This window comes from Calonectris borealis, chromosome 6 (genome assembly GCF_964195595.1).
Source record: "Calonectris borealis chromosome 6, bCalBor7.hap1.2, whole genome shotgun sequence".
Taxonomy (NCBI): Eukaryota; Metazoa; Chordata; class Aves; order Procellariiformes; family Procellariidae; genus Calonectris; species Calonectris borealis.
Genome location: NC_134317.1, coordinates 41,789,293 through 41,801,070, shown reverse-complemented (window position 1 = coordinate 41,801,070; position 11,778 = coordinate 41,789,293). Strand labels below are relative to the sequence as shown.

The 11,778-nt window shown below is 46.9% G+C and overlaps 1 long non-coding RNA gene across 1 annotated transcript; it reads right to left on the bottom strand.

Moving 5' to 3' along the window:
• Positions 1-334: 334 nt before the first annotated feature.
• LOC142083803 (uncharacterized) lies at positions 335-10,197 on the bottom strand. Its single transcript, XR_012674174.1, has 2 exons — positions 10,126-10,197; positions 335-529 (listed from the first exon to the last, which is right to left on the bottom strand). It is a non-coding gene; the product is annotated as an uncharacterized LOC142083803 (long non-coding RNA).
• Between the last annotated feature and the right edge of the window lie 1,581 nt (positions 10,198-11,778).

Sequence of the window (11,778 nt, the reverse complement as noted above, 5' to 3'; positions counted from 1 at the left end):
ATGATTTATATTCACCACTGAGCCTTGAAATTTCTTCCAGGAGATCCCAGCATGCTTGTATGTCTTGGCTCCGCAGGTTACAGGGATGTTGAGAGATAGCTGAGCTAATGTGGGCCGTTCTGATTTGTGGGGTTCCTCGAGGCAGGCAGCTTCCCCGATGGGTGTGATTTTTTTGGTTTTGGTTTGTTTTGTTCATTGCACAATTCCTTGGCGTAACGCCTTTCACCTTGTCTCCAAATGGTTGTTTTTTCCTCCTCGTCCCTCTCGGTGACTCAGGCCGAAGGCATCTTATTCAGTGCAATATGTTTCTTTGTGTTTTTTTTTTTCTTTTCCAGATGTGTTTGAACTCTAGGACGAAAACTGGAATGGAGACAAGTGTTACGAGTGGCTTTGGTGCTCAGCTCTACTTCTCCCAGAAGGTGAAAAGGGATGAGGCTTCCATGTAGTACGGAGGACCGCACTTTCCATCCAATTACAGTTGATGGCTGTACCCCTTTGGAGCTGGGCCAGGTGGCAGGTAACCATTGAGCTGTTTTATTCTCTAGCAGCGCCGGCAAGCATTTCAGATGAAACCATCACCAAAGTAGTGGCTTCAGTGTACTCTCTGCAAGGCGTAGTGATTCAGCACAGATCCTCTCTACAGACAGCCTCATGAAATGAAGGTCCAAAGTCCAAAGCTGGAAACTGCCCAGGCCTCCCTACTCATCTCTCATCTTCTCAACCTGGTTGATCTTGGAATCTTTAGGGTGGCTTAAGGTTGTACCTCTGCATTGGTGTCCACAGCCTGGAGTCTATCTACTGACCGAGGCTGATCAGGACAGAGAAACCAGGTACCAGCATGTCACCGTTCGAAGGCTCAGCTTCCCTGGTACAAGTTCATGGCTTGAGACCTCCGTGTAAAACCAGCTGTGGCTCCATCCATTGGCCGTGGAGCTGCAGAATATGATGTGCCCTCACTCTCCCCCTGTAAGGACTTGTGTTGAAACACTTGCCCAAGGGAACAGGCAACCTGGGCCACTTGCCTTTTGTTCCCCAGCCTGAAAGATCCCCACCACAACTCCACCTCTGAAACAAGGCTACTGTGCAAAAAAGATGGCAAGACTGATGGGCAAGGAAAGCAACCGGCACCTCCTCCTCCCACCACCTCTCCCTGGGCGCTACAGGGGTCAGGATTCCCCTTTGGAGAGGCAAGCACCATCCATGTGTCCCTACAAGGAGTGTTCAGGATCAAGCCACACGGATTTCCAGCTTGGACTCTCCAAAGCCAAACTAAGCTCTTAAATACTTCTGAACTTTTGAAAAACCCTCAGATACTCTGATGATGAGCCCAGAAATGCTTGGATTATTAGCTGCTAATAACCATGGAGGTATGCCAGCATTGGGAACAGCTCATGCTGTCATCACAACACGGGAAAAAAAACCACTGGCTGAACAGTCGAACGCCTTCATGTAGATGTTTCTGAAGAGCCTAGGCTGATGTGCTCAAAATGGGGGATTTAGCTACAGGGCTGTCGTGTAGCTCCTACTAATTTCTGATCCGGCTCTTGAAATCCTGGCCCATATGCAAGTCATGCTGGCTTTATTCAGCTTACTCTTTCCTATATGGCAGGCAATGCCTCATTCTGAAGGCGGGAAGGAATGTGCCTCTGGTATGCCGAGACTATGGATTTCTGATGATATCTTGTGAAAATGTTTCTGACTGGGGTTCTGGCGTCTTGCTTCCTGGGATACGTGTTGCACTTTGCACCGACTTGCAGTGAAAAATATGCAATGGCAGTTTGAAGAATTGTGCTTTCCACCCTTCTACCAAGCCAGATGCTTTTCCCCTAGGCAAATCTTTCTTCTTTTATTTTTTCCTCCCCAAGATAAGTTTTTTAACTGAATTCCTACTGGTAGAGTTTCCTCCCTTTCGTGTTGTGCAAGGACCTGGCAGCGGGGTCAGGACTTGTAATCTGCAGATGACCTGAGGTCTTGTGATCCAAAGCCCCATGAAGTAAGTTGGAAATGGGGAGGGGGAATTTCTGTGTATTTCAGAGGGAGAAGTGTCTGATGTGGAAGCACATCTACTTTTGTCTAAACTGAACTCCATGCAGCCACACCCCTTCGTATTGGAATTACAATGTTAATTAGATCTGACTGGGAATTTCCCAACTTTGATATACAGTGATTTTTGCAGATTGAAATTTCCAGCTGAAAGTGCATTGAAAGACTGGAGAGGTTTTGTAAAATCATGTCTTTTAAAAAAAAAAACCAAACAAATCCCCTTTTAGCACACACCTAACCTGACTTTGCCATGCTTTCCCCTAAGTGACATGCCCAAGGTCCCACAAGAAGTCTGTGGCAGAGCAAGGAGCAGGAGCGATGCTTTTCTTTTCCTCGGACCCCCGTCTGGCGTTACGGGATCACTTGTTCCAGCTGGGAGCGACCTCAGCCAGAGTTTGGCTTCGCCGAAGCAGGGTTAGTGTGTCCTCGCCATCCGTGCTTCCACCAGCAGAAATGGAGCGGGGGGGTGGGGGGTGGGGAAGCGGAGCTGAGATCATGTAAAATGATCATTATAGGAAAAAAGAAACTGAAACCGTATCCATTTCTGCCTCCTGTCTGTGACTTTTCAGCTGTCCCTGAGTAACTGGATGACTGCTGGCAATAGCAGGAACTCGACTGTCATCTCTGCTGTTCTCTGTCAAGACGAGGCAGCTCTGAAAGAAATTAGAAATACGTTTTTTCATCTTATTTCCATAAGAGCTTATATAAGTTCCTCCTCTGCGCTCTGACTCCTGGCTATCGGTGAGGTGGTTGCCATCTCGCTGCTCTTCTGGCGTTTCGTTATAGTACAGCTTCGTATAGGTAGGAAGAAGAAGAGGTGGGAAGTAGCCTTTTCAGGTGACACCTCTAATGACCTTAAGAGAAACAAAACATTAAGAAGTCTGAAGGGCTTCTTGGACTTCTAGCTAAGTTTCTAGCTCATGTTATCAAACACACTGTACCATCTTCCCTCTTGCGAGGCTAGACAAGGCTTAATGGGCTGTGCAAATAGCGAGGTCTTATTTGTACGCTGCAACATATCTATAGCACCAGACACTGATTCCTGTGCTAAGTTGGTACTGCTGGGTGCTATAAGTTGTGTATTGCATCATTGCCATAGTCCTTGCTTGTTACTTCACCGTAAGGAGAGCTTTAGACATCGCATGCATTTTGATTGTAACTGCTGCAGATGTCTATAACCTGCAAAACTGACCTTTTTGCAACTCTTTGACCTTTAACACATGAATAGCAATGCAATCTTGGCAGCACCTTCCTTTTCTTAACACTTTGGATGTCATAAAATTACAGAGCATCTCGCGCATCTCAAGAAAATGCATGTCTTAATTTATTCCAGCCTTGAGAATATTCTTAGGCTGTTTTGCTAATCAATCCTTCAAAGGATGTGCTTGCACCCTCTTCCCCTGCCGCCTCTGAGCCTTGGCTTGAAGGATGCTTGTACAATATTCAACTGTCCTGAGCCTTGAGTTGAATCAATGTTCCTTATCTTTCTGTGGATGGTGATAATGGCTTTGCAGACCATGTACTCCTAATGTTTCTCACATGAAGAAAAAGTCACTGAAGTCTGGAGAGAGTCTCCTTAATGTTTCTATTTATAAGCCCAAATGAATATGGGCCCTGCAGAGATCATCACCTCCTGCTCCTTCTCCCAGCACCCGCCTGTGTGTTTCTTGTCAGTCTTTTGGCTTTCCTTCCACTTTCTAGAGCAGTTGTCATGCTGCCCTCGGATCCTGTGTTCTGCACAGGATCGACACAGATTCTCCTTGGAAAGTGTTTGTGCGCTGCAAATGGTTTAGCAAATTGCTGCTTAAAGCAAGACCCATGTGGCCACCCTGACATCTCTACTGCTCCCAGGTAGGAGCTAGTTTTCTCGCAGGAGTTGTCTTCTCAGTGGTGCTATGGGTCACAGCATGAAAAAACCAAGCCAAACAGCTCTGTCCTGAAGACCTACTGTTGACTGGGAACCTGGCCAGAGATGAGCCAGTACCCAGGCTTCACCCCACACCTTGGCTCAGGACAGGAGCCGTATTGGTACAGGTAGAAGCCTCCCGTCACCCTGTGGTGGGTGAACCTCCAGACATGGGAAGCTGAAGTACCTCCAAGCTCAATGACTTGGTCTTGAGTCAAGCCTTGCAAACTGGGTTCGTTCTCTTTAGGCGCTTTCTCCTGCTGCCAGAAAAGCTTTGGGACTCTCTGCCGCTTGATTGCATCTTAAATTCTTCTCAATCTTCCCCTCTATGTGTGACCCTGACTGGTCACCAAGCAAAGGGTGATTCAGACTTTTTTTGTCTCAATCTACAGTCTTCAGGGCTTAAGCAAAGGATTTCAGGCAAGGTCAAGGACAAAGATTTGAGGAAGGATTTTGCTGTGGAGGATCACGCTTTGGTTGCTGTGTTGATTAAATTAAACTAAGCATTGTGCATGATGAACTCACATAAAATTCATGCTCTCAACTTCCCTCAGTGCTTTATTAGGTGTTTTAATTGTTTTACACCCTTTTCTGCATGTTGTCTTAGATGTGCTTAATATCAGGAACTTTGTCTTCCTTTGTACAGTAGTTGGTGGTGGGTTTTGACCGGTGGGATCTTGGTACCAGTCTTCCGCTTTGCGAAATGCATCAGACCAGCCCCGTGAATTGGGCCAGAAGAAGTTGATGACATTGCTTTGCCCAGAGGTTGCTGCAGCGGAGGAAGTCTAATCACACTTCAACAGGCTTTGGATCAAGTCTACAACAAAGCTGTTCTAAGAAGACAGTGTCAACATATTGCTATTTCCTGCAAAATCAGCCTAGGTTGGAGCAGGAATCCCAAGATTTCTCATTCGGAGGGCTCTGATCAGTCCTTCTTCTGGTCTGTTAAGTGGGATCCAACCCATAAGCTCTATGATTACAGCAGATACCAAAGACCAATGTAAGGCCTGAATGACTCCTTTTATTTATTTTAAGCATTGCTTCAAGTACAAGGTTGGTCAAAGTAGTGCCGGTGGTGGAAGAGCAAAGAACTTCTGCCTCTCCACATGAAATGTTACTTTAATTTCCAGCTACTTCCTATTTGGGGAAATATTGTTTGCAGATGGTGCAGTCACAACGCGGTTGTACGCAGCTTCGTTATTATCAAGACGGATTTATTACTGCAGAGAAATCTTACTGATATCTCGTTTCCCCTCTTCCCTCCCCGAGGTTCGCTTTCCCCACCACGGAGTGGAATGGTTCTGCTCAAAATCCATCTAGTGACAAGATGTAAAAACTCAACATCTATAAACTTGACAGACTGGTTTGCTGTTGTTTTCTTTAAATCCCAGCCTAGGCTTGGCATGGTGGACAGAAATGCCTGGTGCATCTCCAGAAATGCCTGGAGATATTCAGTCCTTTTGGGGCCAGATATGGAGAGACTCTTTTCCTTGCAGGAAAAGCCATTGCCACGGTAGATAACAGCCTTGATGTGAGGTGTGTTGACCTCTGTCACGTCACACCTCTTGGAGGAGATGGAAAAGGAAAAATGCTCAGCATTTCAGAAGGAAGGGAAATCCCTGCCTCTGACTTCTTTGCTCACCTGCTGGCATGAGTTGGTTCATCTGCTTCCCCGAGACCAGCTGGTAGAGGACAATACAGGAGGCAATTGAGGAATTTTTAAGAAATAATAAAGGAAATGGGTGTAATGTCATGAGACAGATCAGAGCCGGCTGGGAATCCTAGGAGCTACCTGGGAATCAGAGCTACCTGGGAATCCTAGGAAAGGGCCCCTCCATCTCCGAGCGTGGCCATGCCTGAATGGTGCCAACGTCTGGCTATGGCTTCCCTTGAGGCCACCTATGAAGACACCCATTTTTAGGTTCCCATCAGCCTGCCTTAAAAGCTGGGACAGGTCCAAAACACTGTTCTACATTCAAGCCAGCTGGGACATGTCTCACAGATGAGATGAATTTCTTCCTGGCCACTGCAGTGGAGAAAACCCAAAGTATCCCCAGAGCCTTGACTCTGAAAGAGCAATTTTCTCCTTTTCCACCCGAAGCAGAGGTCAGGCAAACAGCAGTTACGCAGGGCTCCAGGCTGGGTTACGTATCTCAAGCAGGTTATTGCCGAGTCTGCGCAGGTCTCCGTGCCCTGGTTACGTTCTCTTACATTTCCAAACTTTCTTGGCTAGCAGCCGTATTTTTGACACAGCATCCATGGAAATTACGGTCTTGCTTCGCTGCACACCCTTGGATGATAGCTGGTTATGGTTGTATCTTATCCGTAGCTCTTTAAATCTAGTGGCCTGCATTTAAGTACGTTTCATTTATTAAAATTAGGTGAAACATAACTCGTTCCATAAATGATCACTTTTTTTCTTAAGACCTGCTCAGTGATTTCATCTTTTTCTTTAATTCAACATTGCAATTAATTTTTTTTTTTTTTTAAAAGGAATATGTACTGGTTATTTATGTGTGTACAGACCATATTTGTGTGGGTTTGGTGCTGATCGGCTGCATGTGTGTTTACAATAGCCTGTGTGTTATCCCAGCCGGCAGCCTAAAAACACTTCCAAATTATTCCACATCAGAAGCAAAGAGGGTTTGGATAGACTCCTAGGGGAAAGTCTTGAAGTGGTGCCCAAACCTCAGTCCCAGTGCTGTAAGTCAGGCACGTGGCTGATATTTTATCCACCCCAACTTGGACTTTCGCAAGCTGTTCTGTTTGTGGAGAAAACGGGAACTTGGGAACAATTTTAATCAGTGATTTCTTGGAGATGGGCTTCCTTCTTTGCTTTGTCCTCTTTCCTCTCTTGACACATGTGCTTGCACTTTGCCCGTGTTTTCTAAGAAATGCTGGAAAATATGTGCACGTAAGCACAACGGCTAGGCTGTACTAAAGCTAACGCCTCGGTGGATAGGGACTGACCTGGTTACAATTTGTGCCTTTGGAGCGACGCTGATTTTATGCGTAAAACACTTGAATGACTGTAGGTGGGTGTGCACTAGGGATTTCAAGTTCAGCTCCGTCACTAAGGTTTGGTGTTTGCTGCTAACCTCAAAGTGGGCTGGGAAGTTCAGACCTAAATGGTGCTGTAATAAAAAGCTGGAAATGCTCCAGTAAATGCTCCAGGCTTTGTCCTCATAAGTGTCACGAAGGTAATGATCAAAGCATTTAGACTGCAACTTCTGCGAAGGAGAAATAGGAGGAGAACTGCTGCTCCTCGGGGTCCTCAGCTCTCGGGCAGCTTTGTTGCATGGCTGCCCTGGGACCGAGCGTTGCGCGTCTGAACTTCACAGGCAATGCCCTAGGATGTGGTGTCCTGAGTCAGTTGTCTCCCAGCCAAGCTGAGCTCTGCAGCTTGGAGAAACAGCTGCCCCTTGGACCAGGCAGCCCACCTTGAACTCCCATGAACAATCCAAAATCTGCAGTGGTCATTCAGGAGGACACGAGCCATCAGTTCCGTAGCTGTCTCTCAGGCCAGTTCAGGTCAGCAGTGGCCAAGGATGTCGGAGGGGACACAATCCTACATCATTTGAAAAAAAGCAGTGTTGTGTTCTCTCAAAAACAACCCCCTACAGTGTGATTTCATGTCTAGAAATACCGGAGTTCTTTGCTTTTTAGCTGGACTAAAGATGACATTGTTTTCCAAAAATGTTGGCATTATTGTGGCTTGGAAACTCAATACCTGAGCCAGCTCTGGTCTTGGACCTTCAGTTACTCATATAATAGCCCACTTTACTGCTGGGGTAAAGATGACTTTTAAAAATGTAATTTAAAACCGGCACACGCATTGATTTAGGAATGCAAAATGATTTTATTACTATCTCATCTCAAAACCTTTTCCTTGACTGTCTGCAATTCTGAATTGCAAAATGTATTACAGAAACACATCTGTCATACTTTATAATGTGAGGAAAGACATTCTATGGTGGTTGTTTGTCTCAAAAAAAGTTGAAAAAATCCAGAGCAAGGCAAGAATAATATATACAGTGTCAAAGCTAGAATCAGGTGCATAATGTTTTGCCCATGTGGGTAGTGGCTAAAGGGTTGGGAGGAGGATGTCTTTGGATGGGAGGGACTAAGAGGTGTCTCTCTTACAGAGATTGGTAATTCCTTTAGTTGAACTGCCTTACAGAGATCATGCTCTGAGGCTGAGAGAAAGACCTAAACTTCTCCTTCCTAGATGGTGCAGAAGTTCAGAAGAGTATGCGCCATGCATGCGATCACTTGACTCCAGGATCTGGAGCTTTCAGGCTCTCGCCTTTTCCTCTGCAACTTCATAAAAGAAATTCAGGAATCTGGCGACACTGAATGACCTTACAGAGAAAAGCAATAATCGCTCTGGAACTTGGGCCAATCCTTTTCCTCGTTAGGGCAATGAAGCTTTTATCGCTCCTGCTGTAATGATGCATTTTTAAAGCATTTCACACCTACTTTAAATCTCAGTAAAGACCATGAAACTTCTTTGGTCGTGGCCACATGGTATCTATTGTTAAGCAGGTTGTTAAAATGAATCAACCCAGATTAAGCAGCCAAAATTACCACTTGCTATCGCTCGCCTGAATCTGTTCCCTCAGAGACAGCCCCGTAAAGAGGCTGAATGCTGATTAAACACTTCTCTGCCAAGTGGAGTCCGAAAAATTCTGGCAAGAATTGCCTGTAGAAAGCATGGAAAAAAAATGTAAAAGGCTCGATGCGTCGGTCTGCTTGAATCGAAACCGTCCCCCGCCGCGAAACCCTTCGTTAGCGAGCCTTCCATCTGCCCGATGAGAGCTTCGGTATCCTGGCCCTGAATTTCCTTGCTCTCTCCCCAGGGGCGTTATCGTGTGAGTTCATTATTACTGCTGGCTGTAATTCACACTCCGATACACAGGGCTATTAGCAAAAAAGATTAAAAATAAATGGCCTTGATTTGCCTCGCAGCTCAGACTGGAGGCTTAAACTCTTCCTTGGAGGCAACCATCCAGGGCAGGGCTGTGGGAAGGAAGCTCAGCCCGCGAGCCTTCAAATGCACTTCTTGGCAGTGGAGGGCAGGAGATACGGAGCAACTTGCTTGTGACCTTTCCCACGGGGCCACTTAAACAGAAGCATCTGGTCCACCTCTAAAAGGTCTATTTGACTCCCGGGCAGGCTGGATCCTTGAGTGCAAGGGTGCTGCTTTCTGCTAGCTGAGCATGTGGCTCCACAGCCTCCAAATTAAGCTCGTGGCTTGTGGAAAGCTGAATGGAGAGTCGCTGTCTTGCTTGCTGGAGAACATGGCTTTGATTTCACCTTCCACCACTGGGCTGGTTGTTCTTGAGCCAAGGGATATACTGAATTCAGACAATGTGCTACGTTCCTGCAACCCAGTTCCAAAAAGAAAATCAATGCTTTATTTAGATTTTCCTTTTCAGCCTCTTTCCTCCTCTCCTTTCCCTTGGTCTCCCCTCTCCTCCTCTCTGAAAGCACGCACATCAGTGAGTCTCAGGGAGCAATCACGCTTGTTCCCAATGAAGGAATTTAATCTCCTGGTAATTATAGATGGAAAATCATAACATTGGGAATGCTTTCACTTGAACAGAGGGGCATTCCTGCCAAGACTTGGGTTGTCTTGGAAGAAGCGGAGTGCTGTCAGGATCACAGGATGCTGAGCTGGAAAATTCGGGAGCCAGATCCTGTGGCTGGAGAAAGTGGGTGCAATGCCAGTGACTTCAACAGAGCTCTGATTTGTGTCAGCTGAGGATGCAGCTCCTGTGGAACCGTGCTGGGATCCTGAGAAATGCTGCTGGGTGAAGACTTGCCTTTCAAAACACGGCAGATGATGTCTGAAACCCAGTAGTCTGTTTAACGTACGGTTAAACGTACGGTTCCCCTCCACCAGCTCTGTGTAGTCTGGCCCTTTGGCCCAAATGACATCTGGTGTGAATAGTTGCTTTTGACTTTTTTTGTAGTCTTGTTAAAGGCAAATAACTTTCATGCAGGGCTAATGGAGGAGCTACCATCTCAGCTGATGGACGTGTCATGCAGCCCAAAGAAATAGTGTGAAACACAAAAGTGATCACGGACTATAGATCTGCACCTCTTTCAAGGCCTGTCATCTTGCAACTCTCAGTAATTTTCTTTTCTTTTTTTTTTTTTACCCCAGCAAAAACAAGAAGCCGCTCTGAGATGGATGTAAAACCATCTGGTGCCCAGTGCCTCGGTCAATGAGATCAGGCCTGGCTTCTCCTGCCCAGCCGTGCCCAGCCGCAGCGCTCACGCCAGCTTACCCAGCGGAGGGGATTTGAATGGACCTGGTGCCGGAGTCTGGAATAATTCTTCAATTGCACTTACACTGGAGTCATTTATTTTGGTAGGTCATGGTTTTTACTGAAAATACGCTGTATTGAAACAGGGACCGCAAGCAATCGTGCCACTGGGGCTGCTGTGGCTGAAGATGTGCAACTGCAGAGGTTGCTGTGGTTTAAGTCGTGCCTCCTCATTTAGAATCATAGAATCATTAAGGTTGGAAAAGATGTCTAAGATCATTGAGTCCAACCGTCAACCCAGCACCACCATGCCCACTACACCATGTCCCTAAGCGCCTCATCTACACGTCTTTTAAATACTTCCAGGGTCGGTGACTCAACCACTTCCCTGGGCAGCCTGTTCCAAGGCCTGACCACTCTTTCAGTAAAGAAATTTCTCCTAATGTCCAATCTAAACCTCCCTTGGCACAACTTGAGGCCATTTCCTCAGTGCAATTTGTGTGCTGAGTTGCACCTGAACTGAGAATTTACCTGTTTCCCTGGGTTTGTCCATCAGCTCCAGTAACCGCTGGGAAGGCTATAGTGGGTGAAGGGCTTTGCAGATGTGCAGCAACCCTCCGGCTCTCCAGTGAGCCAGCGGTGCTCATCTCAATCTTTGATTGGAATTCCTTAGCTTTGCAAATGAATTTGAAAAGTCGATTCGAATGCCTTTTTGGGAGCAACGCCAAATAAAATTGGGCTGTCGTGGCATGAAGGTGGGAGATGAGTTTCACACGGGGCTTTGCCTCCTTTCCACTTTCAGTAAAGCTGCTGTGGTTCTGGGGGAAAGGCTTAAAGGAAGAGGGAAAGAAAACAGGAAAAAAAAAAAGGATGGAAACTGCTCTTCTCTAGAGTGTCACCTGTAGAGGAGGACTGAAAAGCCCTTCTCCCATCAGCCGGTATGGACCCTGGCTAAATGGGATCACACACGGCTCGCAGCAACAGCAGGACGGTGTAGGTGGGAGCAGGAGATCTTTCTGAAGACAGAAGTCTTCAGACTTGATAGTCTTGGAGGTATTTTTAATTCCTTTTAACAATTTGCCTCTCCTTTGTCGGCAACAAGCACGTGCGACTCTGGAGAGAAAAATATCTCGCTGCTTGGCAAATTCCCAGCGAGCCTGTCCTAGCTTTTTGTCCGAGGACATCAGAAGGCTGCCTTCCTCCCTGCCATCATCTTTCGGCAGGAAAAAGCGGTGATGCAGCCCCGGGAGAACGGCGCATTAGCTCCATCGGCGGGGCCATCCAGCAGGTCTCTGCAGCTGAAAGCCAGGGCAGCGCTTGGGTCTCTGCCTGCTTTGCGTTACCCTCCCCGAACCTAGGGCTCATTGTCGGCCGCGCAGGGGGGCTGGAGGGCTCCCCCAGCGTGCACGCCAACCCAGGGGGCCTGGTGAGCAAATTCTGGCAGTCTCCAGGGCTAATTTGCATTTCATTTGGTCACACCAGCCCACCTTAATGAGTAGTCCTGCCTTGCATTTGACTTTTTTCCAGGATGCCAGGTTTTGGAGGTTGCAAAGAGGC